Consider the following 13,170-nt stretch of genomic DNA (forward strand, 5'->3'; position numbering starts at 1 on the left):
GCCCACATTCCCCCCATGGTGCAGAAACAGGCAGGGTGCTAAGGGCACAGGCATCCAGTGGAGCATGGCTCTGGCCAGCACTGTGCATTGCGGCGAGGAGCGCAGCCTCTGCCAGGCTGCCTGTATTGCTCCCTGTGAGGGGGAGAAGGAGCCGGTGGGCTCCGAGGCTCCCCGCCCAGGTACAAACACACGAATCACACGCCCACAGACCCAAGACGCTGGGCGGGAACTCACCTCTTCCAGGTACACGGAGGAGGGAGGGGCCGGCACGGACAGGGCCGGCATAAAAGAGACGCCGGCACAGGCCAGCGGAGGCACGGCAGTGGGGGAGTGGGAAGGAGGCAGTGGGGGAGCTGAAGCCGTCTGGAGTACCTGCCAGCTGATGTGAGCCATCCTCCGACAGGGCAGGACCTTCTGGAGGAAGGGTAAGCCACATTAGGGCTTCTGAGTCCGGGCAGCGGGTCCAGCAAGGCCGTGGACTGTTTGCAGCCGTCCGGGAGCAGCGGGACCCCGGCCAGGGCCGGGTACCATATAAACTGTAAAATAGGGGCAATCACTGGCTGTGACACCGTAACTCCTGTAAGGAGGGGCTGAGTGGCTCCAGGGAGCCCTAGTGAGGACTGAAGAGCTCATGGAGAGCTAGAGAAGGGGTTTCAACCCCACAGCATACAGGGGAATATCAGAGGATGTCTGCTGAGGGTTGAAGCAGCCACCACGATCTAGAGAACCCCTGGCCGTAGCATTTTGTTTACCTTTGCATTTCTTTTATGGACAATCTGAGTGATCTACAGACACGTGGCCTGCTCTGATAGGCAGCCACCACCTGGTGGAACGGGTGAGAGTGTAGGGGTGGCGGAGCCCTCATCAACGCGGGACCCGCGGGACGCTAAGAAGTTTCATATTTGGACGACACACGCCGGATAATCTGAACCAATCGGTATTAACATCAAAGTCGTGGCAGGAGAGGCAAGCGCATGCAAAATGTCCAACCACAGGTGAGCTGGTCCTTGGCGACCGGTAAGCGGCCCCAACGCAGGGAGGCGGTAGCTACCTTCCCCACGACACTCCCCACCACTCATGCTCAGACCCTGCACTCGCACAGCTGGGAAGGAAGCCCCACATGCTATAGCCAGCTGCCTTCCCTGCCTCCGCTGCACTGCAGGGGAGGGAAGTACCAGGTATCTTCCCCTGAGGGAGCAGAGAAGGCAGCCAGACCAGTGCTTAAAGTTTCTCTCCTGTGCTGTGCTGCCCTGGCAAGAAAGGCAGCTGGCTCCAGCATGTGGGGCTTCCCTCCCTGCTGTACAATACAGGCAATTCTGCTGCATCCCTCGCTGCAATGTACAGCACTGGCCAAAGCTGCGCCCTGCCTGGCACCTGCATCCTAAACACCCTGCTTGCCCTGTTTCAACTGTTCTTGTGGCCTGCCTCTTTACTGCTGGGGCTGCTTGACTTCCAGATACTAAGGGGGAAGAGAATGAGCATTGATGTTTTTCTCCTCTCACTCCCCTTACTCTTCTACAGCTAGATTGTCAACTAAGCTAGGTCCCTGCTTGGTGTACCTCAGAAGATGGGGTATTGTGCACTGCCTGTTCACCAGCCCCGAGACCACCAAGGGCATAATTCCTAGAAGCCTAGGGACTGCTCTAAATCCTTGAACGTTATGCCTAACAATGCCCCAAGAGGCTCTCTATCAGCCAGGAATAGCACACTATACTCTGGAAATGCTTAACCCCCCCCTTTGCCTTAAACACATCTGTGAGAAAGAGAAGGAGCCACCAGGCTCCAAAGCACACGGGCTAAATAAAGGCTTAGCGGCCCCAGGTCCACAGCCCCAAGAAGCCCGGCAGAAATCTCCATTACCCACGTGTTTCGGGAGCAGAGCGGCAGAGAACTCCCGCGCCGGTATAAGGAAGAGCCCAGGACAGGAAAGCTGGAGGAGTGCAGAACCGGAAAGAAGAGGAGGAGGAGGAACGAGCTGACACACGCTGCAGGGAATTCTGAAAGCGACACGGAGTGCTGGTTGGAGACTCTTGCAGAAAGCAAAAACCCCAGCAGGGGTTTAGAGCCAAGTCTACTGGCCCTGCGGGGTGCAGAACTTTTTGTTTACATGCGGGGAGATGCCGGAGCCCGGCAGTGAGAATGGTACCGTAATAACCCTAACAGAGGGGCACTTTAGACTTTTGTGGGACTGTAATACATGTAAAAGTGGTACAATCCAATAAGATGGACTCAAGGTGCTAAAAGAAATTGTGGCAACCTCCACAAGAGGCTCTGAGAGACAGAGAGAGCCACCAAAGAGGGACTGACCACACAAAGGTCAGTTTTGGTTTAGATCTTGGCTGCAAACAGCAAGAACAGTGACACAGGCCAGGAGAGCCTTCTCTGTTTTCTTTTTGGTCTTTTGTTAGTTGATTGGAACTGAGGACACGTGGCAGGACCAACTGGCTGGTCAGAACCTGGTGGAACGGGCGAGGGTGTAGGGGCAGCGGAGCCCTCAGGAACGTGGGGCCCCGCGGGACGTCGGTGAGACTACTAATTGGACTACACGTTCAGGTAAATGAACCAACTCCATTAACATCAAGTCATGGTAGGAGAAATGTAGGCATGTAGAGCATTGATTAGAACCGATAACATCCTAGTCGAGTGGCAGGCGGCGCCCTACAGGTCTGCAAGTGACTGCAATACCTGACAACATCCTCTAACTTTGGTGCAGTCAGCACAGGGTGATAACCCTTTGCAAGGTAGCTTGGATGGTTGCTGTTTAAACCAGCTTTCTATCTCTTTTTATGACACAAAGGGAAGTGGGCTGGGTGACTAGACTTGGCCTATTATAAAATAAACAAGTTTCCTTTACCTATCTAAAAATGCCACTGGAGTCATTAAAGCAGAAAGAATTTTAGAAATCTAATTTACTGTGTATTATGTATGCATTTTGATTACCTTGTTTCTCTCTCTGCTTGGAATGAAAATACTTAGTTTCTAGTCGCTTTCAATTTGAGGCTCCTCTGCACTTCCCTGTAATACAATGTTTGAGTTGCAAATACCGGAACATTTTGGGTTTTTTTAATGACTGTTGGTCTTAGGTAATGCAACAGCTTATTTTTACCAAGCCATAACATAAAGCTAGATTTGATGGAACATTGTACCTTTAATATTTGTAAAAGGCTTTTGAGATCCTCAGATGAAATTTACCATGTAAATGCAAAAGATTATTAATCAATTATATCCCTCACTTTATTTTTAAGAACATGATAAATATTTGATTTAGTTACTGTAGAAAAAGTATCTCTGGAATGGGATGTGATAACATTACTCCATATACTTTTGCATCCTATAAAAAGCTTATTTTCTTCAATGTAAAATACTGTATTCTATTTTTAATGCTAATACTTGGATTTACCATCTCTCATAATTGACTGTCTTATCTACTCAGCTGAGAGAAAGGAGAAGTGTTCATTAAGGGAAGATGGGTTTACAGTAAAATTTACCTAGTAATTCCTAATGTTTGAATTGCTAGATATTAGAGGCCAACAATTTAATTTCTTTACAATATACTTTTAGAATATTTTTTCTCCAAATATCTCACAATGGTTTGGTTTCATAATTGAGTTTCTAAACTAGCTTTTTGAGATTGTTAAATATTAATTGTCCAGTTTTACATATGAATATTTTCATTTTCTATAGTATGTATGGTAGCACTTGTAAACTTCAGTAAGTTTCACAGCTTTCAAAAGAATGACAGACAAACTCCACTCCTGAGAATTGATGAAGTAATTTCAGAGGCAGGGATATATGGCCAAAATTCAGAAAGTACAGGCAAAGAAGAAGGAAATTGTTAGGGTGGCAGTATTTGGATCTTGGGGAACATTGAATTTGTAACTGAATACAAGGCTATAGCCTGTGGCCCAGCAAAGCTGCTAACCACAAGGCAGGATAATATATTACAAGTAACATTGCAAGATGCTTAGGCAAGCATTTTCTTAACAATATAGTAGTGCTGTAAGATATATAGCTCATTATGTATCGTTAGGAGGTAAAGTAGATTTTGCTTATGAATACGTATACTAAGCCAGCCATTTGGTTATGCTGAGTAACCATCTGAACTGTATCAACCATTTTCAAGCAAGTCTGTGACACTGTGTGCTGTGAATGAGGTGAAGTCTTAGGAATCTGGAGATGATATAACCTGGGAGCCGTCCAGAGTACGGAAAGACTGGAATGTGAAAGACAACATGTAACTGGTAACAGAATTCAGGATAAACATATGCAAAAAGGTGAATGGTGATTTGTAAAGAAGCCTCCAGAAGCTTCCAGGTTTTGGTTAAAATCTGCCCAGTGACCCGAAAGAAGTGGGGCCAAGATCTTAGATATGCGTTCATACCAAAAAGACATGTAAATAAGTGGTATGCATAGGTAATTCCATGCTACTGAAATAAACAGCAAACAGAGGTGGAGTTTAAAATGGGAAGAACTGAGGGTGGAACAAAGGAGGGACAAAGGTGGAGTAAATGTTAATGAGTATGAACCAAGGTTCAAAGAACTAATGGTTGAGGCAGGTCCCTGGTTTGCTGGAGCTGGCCTGAAGCTGTCTCCATTTTGAATAAAGCTGTTGCTAGCAATGTGTGCTGGTGTTTGCACTTTGAGCAAATGGATCATCATCTGTTGGATGCCGCATGGAGTCGGAGTATAACTTAAATGAAGGAGAATGAGTTTACATAGACCAGTTATGGGTTCAAATAGATGGTGTCTGTATAAATTGGAAAAATAAATTCTAAGCTGTAATCAAACAAAAAAATGCCCCACTCAACCAATGGATAAACTTAAGCAAAGCAAAGTGAATTACCTTGACAATATCACACAGCAAATCAGTGGTAGGAATGGGAAAAAAAAAAGATTACTCTTACCCATCACTTGCCAAAACTTTTCAAGTTTTAGAAATTTCAGTGAAATTTTCTTGCAGGTGTTTAAAAAAAAATGTTTTTCAACCATCTTGTAAAGACTTATCAGTGTTGTTAACAGAGTGCCTAAATTCACTACTTGATGTTCATTGTTTCTTCTGGAGCCTGAATATGCTACTGAGCCCTTTTAGGTTTCTGTCCATCTCACAAGACAACAGAGTTACACTGAGTGAGGCATCAGCATATTGAACATCTGTAAGTGTGGCTGTAGAACCCAGTTCTTGAATGACAGTCCCATTCCTACTTACCACATGTGAAGTTTGTAACAGTCCCAAATGTGTTGTGAGGTTCTTCCTGAAGTTTCTTTTATTCCCTGCATATTGGTCTCTTCTTTCCTCAAAAACCCCAGTTCTGTGTTTGATAAACTGTTTCCAAGTGCTTTGATTCTCAGCAGCCTCATCCCCATCATTTGGCTCAGTGTTAATTGTCTTCAACTCCCTCTTATAAACATCTCTGAAACAGAGATAAGAATGTCTGTGTGGTCTTTTTCCTGTACAGAATTATCCATACAAGAGATGCTTGGGTATACAGCCATTCTTGGGTATGTGCTCAGTAGCCATATCACAGAAAAACAAGTCTTAAGGTGACACATTAGGTTAATAGTCATTCAGGAGAGTGTGATTCTGACTGTCATGCAGGTGAAGCCAGTAGGTTTACAGGAGCAAACAGTTGATACGACCAAGAATAAAATCAGATCCTTAGTCTCTCCACTGAGACTACTAATTACGGCAGTAATTTCTGTGAGACAGATGGGGTGAAAAGGACTTAAATACCAGCTAATTTCACACAGGCTGCCCAACTAGACACATACCAGCACCAACGGAACTGAGGGTATGCAAAGATGTTTACAAATCCTCCTTACTCATTCAGCATCTTCAGCTGCTCATTCCCTTCTCTCATATTAGTGAATCTCATCTGGTTTCAGTTTAGTGATTCCTGACTTATGCCAGAGTGTAACACAAGACTGAAATTAGTTCAATTCTCTTAATGTTTCTTGGCATCACATACTGCCTCTAGTTTTTTGGAGGGAAAAGGGGATGACTCTGTCCTGTCTTGTTAATAACAACACAAGGGCCAAGTTGGCAAAAAACTATCAAGTGAGGGAGACCAGGTTCTTTGGGTGAATATGATGTATTTTATTAGACCAACTAAATAACTAGAAAGCTGTAGGGGTATCCCATATACCCCTGATGCTGGAGGATCACTGCAGGAGTAATCCCCCACCCAGGGGTGTGAGGAAACCCCTAGTTCTAGATGGTCACTGTGATCCTCCTGCCATGATAATTTCCTGCACCCTTGAACCCTGGGGATTGCAGCTGCAGTGATTCCCCAGGGCTCAGGAGTGTGGGAAACCCACAGACCCTGGGGATTGTGACTGCTAAGATACCTAGGGCTTGAGCATTTTATGTTGGGCACAGTGCATCTCTGCAGTTGGGAGCCCCATCTGCTGATGGGGCTCCTAGCCACAGGGGAAACCCTGCTACATATTCAAACTAAAGCTGAAAAGCAACCAGCTATAAAGTTAGTACACATTGCTTGTCTTCACATAACTACAATTAACCATTAACTTTGTAATATCTGTAATGTGTAGAAGGGGCCCAAGAAGCTTATATACAAGAATTTACAGTAAGACATAACAGGTTTGCTGCTGTGCTTGCAAAGGTCTTGTGGCTGGCCTGTTTCACACTGGGTAGTGTGCAGCTAGGTCCATAGGGGTTGGGAGGAGAGAGCAGAATCCAGGTGAGGGCCAGATCAGGAAGTCAGTCCAATGACTGGGCCCAGGGACAATCTCAGTTAAGCAGATGGAGCATGGAGTCCGAGCATAAGCCATGTAGCTAGGAGATCAAGCAGACAGCTGGCATTGGCACAGGTTACAAGGAACAGCAAGGCAGTCTTGGTAAAGGTTGAGCCCTGTTGTCCAGGCATTTCCTCTTCCAGGTCAGGGGCTTATATGGGAGGGGAAAGAAGCAGACCCTGGCCAGCCACTCCGGCAGCAGGGAGTGGGTGGGTGGCTAGGTCTGGACAGAGGGTCTGGATAGAGATTCTGACCAGCCTGCATGGTCAGCTGGAGAAATGGCAGACTGAGGTCAGTAGCTGATACTGGTACACTAAGGCCCTGGGTTTGAAGCTGTAGCCTGACACCTTTCCTATTCTGCTGCCTGGAAGTTCCTACTGACTTCATACAGAGTCTTATCAGATACCACACTTCCTGGACACTCAGGAGGTCTTACACTATGGATGGATTTTTGCATCCATACTGTTTAAGGATAAATGTCTTCACCAGGTACAAGGGAATAGAGAATCTCAGCTAAAGTATTAATTCCTGGCTCCAAATCCTCCAGTGATACGAATCATGGTAGTTCTACTGATTCCAGTGGAGCTATGCCAGTTCTGGGAAAAGACCTGACATTTCAAACCTTTGCTTAAAGGCTGTCCTTATCTCAACTGAAGTCAATGAAAAATTGCCACTGAAAACTGATTCCAATTAGTATATGGCTCTTAAGATTCTAATTTTTGGATGTCCTGAGCATCTTCCATTGACTTCAGTAGAAATTGAGGAACTCAAAGTCTCCATTCACTGTTGTTGTGCACTCTGCACTGTCATTTGCACCAATCATAGGTGCCAACTGTGTTTTTTGCCAGTGGGTGTTTGACATAGAGTCCCTCTTCCCCCCACACCAAATGGCACTTTACTTTTAACTCATCACATTCCCATGCCAAGTCCCGTGCATGCCAAGAAGAGGCAGCATGTTACTTCTACTCAGCTCTGCAGCATCTGTAAAGATTGAGTGCTTTAGTGTGGCTTTTTTCTGTTTTTATCTAATAGCTGATTGAATCAGTTTTAGCTAAAAGCACCAAAAAGCCTTGTTGAAGTGTCCAGTCTTCATAGATGCTGCAGAGGCAGGTTGAAATAATGTGCTGCTTCTTCTGGTAAAGTGCATTTTGGGTTTTTTTTTTAAAAACATCTGCAAGCCTGGCTCTGTGGGTGCTGAACACCTACTAATTTTTTCTCAGTGGGTGCTTGAGCCCTGAAGCACCTTTGCTGGTTCCACACTCTCAGCCCCTCCCTGGGTCCCTAAGAACCTCCTCCAGACCCTTAGTTCCTACCCAAACCTCCAGACTACTTCAGCTCTCCCTTTTTGTGGTGGTGCTCCAGAATTGCAGTCCTCCTCCTAAGGTTGTGTTCTGGAACTCAGTAGGCTCCAGATCTTACTGCTGGGCTTTTCTCCAGGCCTGGGCTTATACCAGCTCTAAGCCCAGCCCTTTTCCTGAGTCATATGACTCCCTCTGTCAGGCTGTTTCACCTGCCAGCTCCCTGGGTCAGTCGCTCCCAGTTAGCCCTAGGCTATACCTGCTGGAGGCTTTGCAAGCTGCCTGACTTTGTAAAGTGGCAAGCCCCCCAAGTCCCCTGCCACATGCACCATTTTAGAATGTCTGTATGACACAGTTTTTTAATTAGATTGCATCATACTTCAGTCTCATGTCTTATCTCTAGCAGTGGCTCACTGCAAATACTTCATCTGCAAGCAGATCAAGTTCCTGATCTCAGTCTTTTTCCATGAAGTAACTGGAAACTGAATATAATGGAGGTAAAGGTCTGAACTGGAGGGGCCACCAGTGCTGGTGTACCTGGGTGTAAATTTACATCCCTTATAATATCTGGGTGTCATGATACACTGGCAGATTAAGTGAAAGCAAAATTGCCAAAGGGTCCAGTTTCTTCCTCAAGAAGAAAACATCTCTCACTCCCAAAAAACCCCAAATGAGAAACAATAACAATTTACCAGAATGATACCCAAGGTCAAAATCTTGGATCTAAGCAACTCTACCCTCTCAGCTTTTGGAAAGGCTCTGGAGTGTTAGAAATATTATTGAAAATGCATTATCAATAGTGTTGTTAGAACAGCACAGCTGTCAGCTCTCCCTGGTGGGGGAGAGAGGTTGGAGGAGAAGCTACTAAGGGCTCTTTGTATTAAGGTATCACTCTCTCTTTGTTCTGCAAATTTACTATCTCTTTGTTACAGTAAAGCATATACTCCTTAGCGTTCTCATGCAGATAAGAGTAAATTGCAATTTTTAATGGTCTCCTGGCCTTGAGGCAGGAAAGGTTTGAACTTTTTGTAACCTAAAGTACTTTCTGAGCAGGCGCAATTAGCTAATGCATATAAGCCTATCCGCCCCGCACACTTAAGTAGTTAATTATAATGCACATGCGACGGATGACGTGACGTCATTTCATATATGTTTGTATGAACCGGAAATGAGATGTAAGAGTTCCTGCTTCTGCACACGTGCTCAGGAGAGAGGGGATAAAAGCCAGCTGAGAGTTGTCCTCAGTGGTTGGAGTGATCCTTTGTTTCCGCTCCAACCCTATTTGCAAATATATACCTTTTGTGTTGCTAATGGAGTGTGTCTGTGACTGAGAGTTTTTCGCCTCCCGAGAAACGAACCATAGCAATTTCTGCAACAGGAGGATGAACCATAGCTGTACAAATAGAAGGAAGCTGTGCACACCTTTTATGAAGAAAGCAAATAATTTATCCAGAGAGATAACACAACACAAATGGCTTTATTCATCCTCATTCACACATACACACTACACCAAAAATGTGCTACTGCAAGACAGCCATCAGTGCTTGTAGAAAGTTGCCTTTCCCCTGGGACCGGGAAAGAGGAAGATAGTTATAAGCCGTGGCCAATGAAGCCCTAATGGTGGAAACAGTAAAGGTATATGATTAATAAACACATCCTCTGTGCACTATGGCTGAATTATTACATCTTTAATGCAAACCACAACCTTATTGTGACCACCTATTCCAGATGAGTTTCCATAACAGGTGTTCCTTTTTTGGCTTCTTTTCAGTAGTTACATCTCTCATGTGGAATGCATACCCTTTGCTATCTGAGCCAAATTAATAGTTTCCCTCATTTTTGAGTGAATGGCAGGGATAGATGGATGTACTAAGCATTGTTAGTCAGAAGCAGAATTCCTCATAGTTTGGAACATATCTGAGTACGCCACAACGTATTTTTTACCAGCTTGTTTTTTATGAGGACCACGACACGGTACCAAAACTCCTAATGTTAAATTAGATTCTTGTTCAGCCTTGAAATTAGCTATACTTTTTAGATCTATTGAATGTAGAACATTTTGAAAATGCCATGGCTCCTCACATATTTTGATAGGCTGTTTTTTCTTCATTTGGAAATACGTGATCAGATTGATACTATTATTGACATTTTCTTTTCTAACAGTATTTGCAAAGCTCTGAAAGCCTAGAGGGGCAACACAAAAAGATTATCAATGTCTTGACTGTTTAGTTTAAAACAACAAACAAACAAACCTCCTAAACCAAACCAAATAGCAAAACTGACTTAACAAGAATTGTAGCAACCTTACTGCCAGCTGTCTGGTGTGACTCAGACTTGAAGCAGATTAATGCACAGGCCTATGGGGCCTGTGCCCAGGGTCCCTGCCAATCAGAGGCCCCCTGTGAATAATCTGCTCTAGCTTGTGGGGGTAATGCGTGGATGGGCTGGGGCAGCACCTGCAAGGGCACTGAAGGAAAAGCCGGCTGGGGCCGGGGCCGGGGACTTCATTGGGTGAAGGGCCTGGAGAGCTCTTGGCAGCAGCCATGGCCACTCTCAGCCATTGCTGCCCTGCCCAGCCAGGATTGCCATGCCTAGGCACCCCGGGACTCAGGGGCACAGCTGCACCAGCTCCCCCCGGTCTTGCCAAGGGCAGGTGGGTCACGGCACGGACCCCCGCAATAGGGGCTCCACTTGCACTCTGGCCCAGGGCAGTGGGTCATGTGCCCTGCTGCCCAGCTGTACCCATGCTGCAGTAGGCCCCAGGAACTTGGCAGTTACCACTTCTTCTGCAGCCACAGCTGAGTCAGGGTAGACAATGCCAATAGCACACTGCTGGCTACTGGACAGCCTGTGCTATCTTTGCTATAGAGAGAGGTACAATGCCAGTGCATTCCTAAAGGGGGCACATAGAAGGTGCTTGATATTGGCAATTTTCTATTCTGAATGGTTGTCAGCACAATCTTTCTTTGAGCCCCATACTCCTTGGGCCCTGGACTCCAAACATTCTTAACCTGCCCCTGACTCAGACTAGGTAAGAATCAGGCTCATTAACTCCAGTTGTAGATATTAGGAGTCACTATTAAAGTTGTGTCAAATTGATTTTGGTTAAAGACAACACATTAGATGGGGCTGAGCCCATCCTGAGTTTGCTGTTACACTCCAGAGCTGGAAGTGCATCAGTAAGACTGTCCTGGGCTTATTCTAAATGCCTGATCTTGAACCCTCTGTCTGTAGAAGGTCTAAGAGCAGGCACTGGGGACCAGTCTGGAGCAGCTTCACTGGTGAACTTCCATCTCTGAAGTGTCAGTGGACTTCAGAAGACAGTATATGCTCAGTCCTATTCTCACTAGAACCAGTTGGTGTGGTATATACAAATGCTTTGTGTCTACCAGTACAATACTCTACTTGGCTATCAATGCAGAATGGAGTGAGAGTGTTCAATGTCAGCAGGGCTAGATGAACACCCTGGTTATTATTTGTACGATCACAGCTCAAGTCAAAGATTAAGAACCCAAAGTGCAAAATATTGTAAAAATACAGAAATGAGAGCCTGTTTGCGCCCCAGAGAGATTACAATCCAACCATTTCTGGCATTCCTTGTATCTGTAAGGTTCACTACTGTAAATAAAATCAATACTGCATAGTTATGTGTGGACCTTGTGCATAATCTTTATAAATATTTATAGGTTTACAGACATTTTAAACCACATATTTGGAACATTTAAGTTTTAGCAGGTTGATGAAAACAGTCTGTCATCAAGTACACAAAAAATTGGCTCTGTTTGGAAGAGGTTTATCCCATCAGAGAGACTGCTATGATAGCTTTAAGAATCTCACACTCTTCCTAGTATTTGAAGTGAAAAAATAACAGTCCAATACTTTATTTTTTTGGAGGAGAATAAGAAAGAAAGGGTTATGTCAAAATAATTTTACCTCCTTAAATTAAGAGATGTGCAAGCAAAACAAAATATATTGGACTTTTTGGAGCTGTTGCCAGCTTGGGAGAGAATTTTTTTGAATTGAAGAATCCAAATAAGTGCCTATTAGTTCCATAATTTTTATTATCATTGTGACAAAGTGTTGAAGGTTATGGTCATTTTAGTTCTTATCTCTAAGGTATCTTGAAGAACAAAAGGAAGGAAGGGAAGAGAAACATTCTGAATGAAAGGAAGACATCTATTAAATTTTTGCATTCCATTCTAATTAATTGCTTCTAATTCTGTTTTGGAATGTACATCCAAGGAAATTAATCTGAAATGTTTGCTTGGGGTAGAAATTAGCTATGTATATGTATATATATTTTCTCACTTACTACCCCTCAAATATGACACACACCTTGTTTTTTGGAAGGCAGGATGAAGAGAAGATTTTTCCAGAGTTATGGATGCATATAGCATTGACAGTTTAATCTTCAATTCACTCACCTTCCCATTTCTGCTCAGGCAGAAGCTACAGTCTTAACCCTTTCACAGATTAACTTTTAGCAGCTCTTTGCTGCTTAGTCAAAAGCTGAAACTGTAGCTGTTGCTGGACTCCTTGTGGGTGGGGTCCTAGGATTTTGGCTAGAGCTAAAACTAGTCTGCAGGGCTGTAAAAGAGGAAGCGAGAGAGAGGACAGGAGTAGCTGACAGACAGCAAAATTGCCAATAAAGGATAGCTTGTTAGTAGAACAGCAATATCATGAAAAAAAAGAGTGGGTTGTTAACATTTGTGAATAAAGAACAATTAGGAGGAATCAGTTAGATTCCTATGAGCCATAAAGTCAATTGACCTACAGTGCTGCCTGAATAGAAATGCCACTGCTACTATTCTGGGCAGAAAATCAGCTTCCCTGCTTAAGATACACACCCCAATTTTGGAAAGCTAATTTGGGAGGGGAAGGGGTGTGTGTGTGTGTGTTATGCAAATCAATAGAGGTATACATATATAATGTGTGCAAATCCATCTTATTTAAACTGCACGTGGGAGATCATATTTTTGACTTTTACTTTGATCAAGTACTACCTTATTCCAAAAAGAGTCCCAGTCAAAAGCAATGAGTCTGGTCCTATGACCCTGCCTCATGTTATTTAACACTACTCCAAAAGGGGTGCATCTACATGTGCCATTAATGTGCTGTA

General features: G+C 44.4%; 1 protein-coding gene and 1 long non-coding RNA gene across 4 annotated transcripts in view; one reads left to right on the forward strand and one right to left on the reverse strand.

Annotated features, from left to right (window-relative positions):
* The first annotated feature begins 54 nt into the window (after positions 1-54).
* LOC149866486 (uncharacterized) overlaps positions 55-13,170 on the forward strand; it is a 315,323-nt gene continuing 302,207 nt past the window's right edge. For all 3 annotated transcript variants that reach the window (XR_016441896.1, XR_016441897.1, XM_090043779.1), the window contains exon 1: positions 55-2,553. The gene's annotated coding sequence lies outside the window, so the exon portion shown is untranslated. The remainder of the gene's footprint in view (positions 2,554-13,170) is intronic.
* LOC149866487 (uncharacterized) overlaps positions 9,534-13,170 on the reverse strand; it is a 171,014-nt gene continuing 167,377 nt past the window's right edge. The window contains exon 3 of the long non-coding RNA XR_016441899.1: positions 9,534-9,665. This is a non-coding gene — a long non-coding RNA (uncharacterized LOC149866487). The remainder of the gene's footprint in view (positions 9,666-13,170) is intronic.

This window comes from Crocodylus siamensis, chromosome 4 (assembly GCF_052110815.1).
Source record: "Crocodylus siamensis isolate JL-2025a chromosome 4, ASM5211081v1, whole genome shotgun sequence".
Taxonomy (NCBI): domain Eukaryota; kingdom Metazoa; phylum Chordata; order Crocodylia; family Crocodylidae; genus Crocodylus; species Crocodylus siamensis.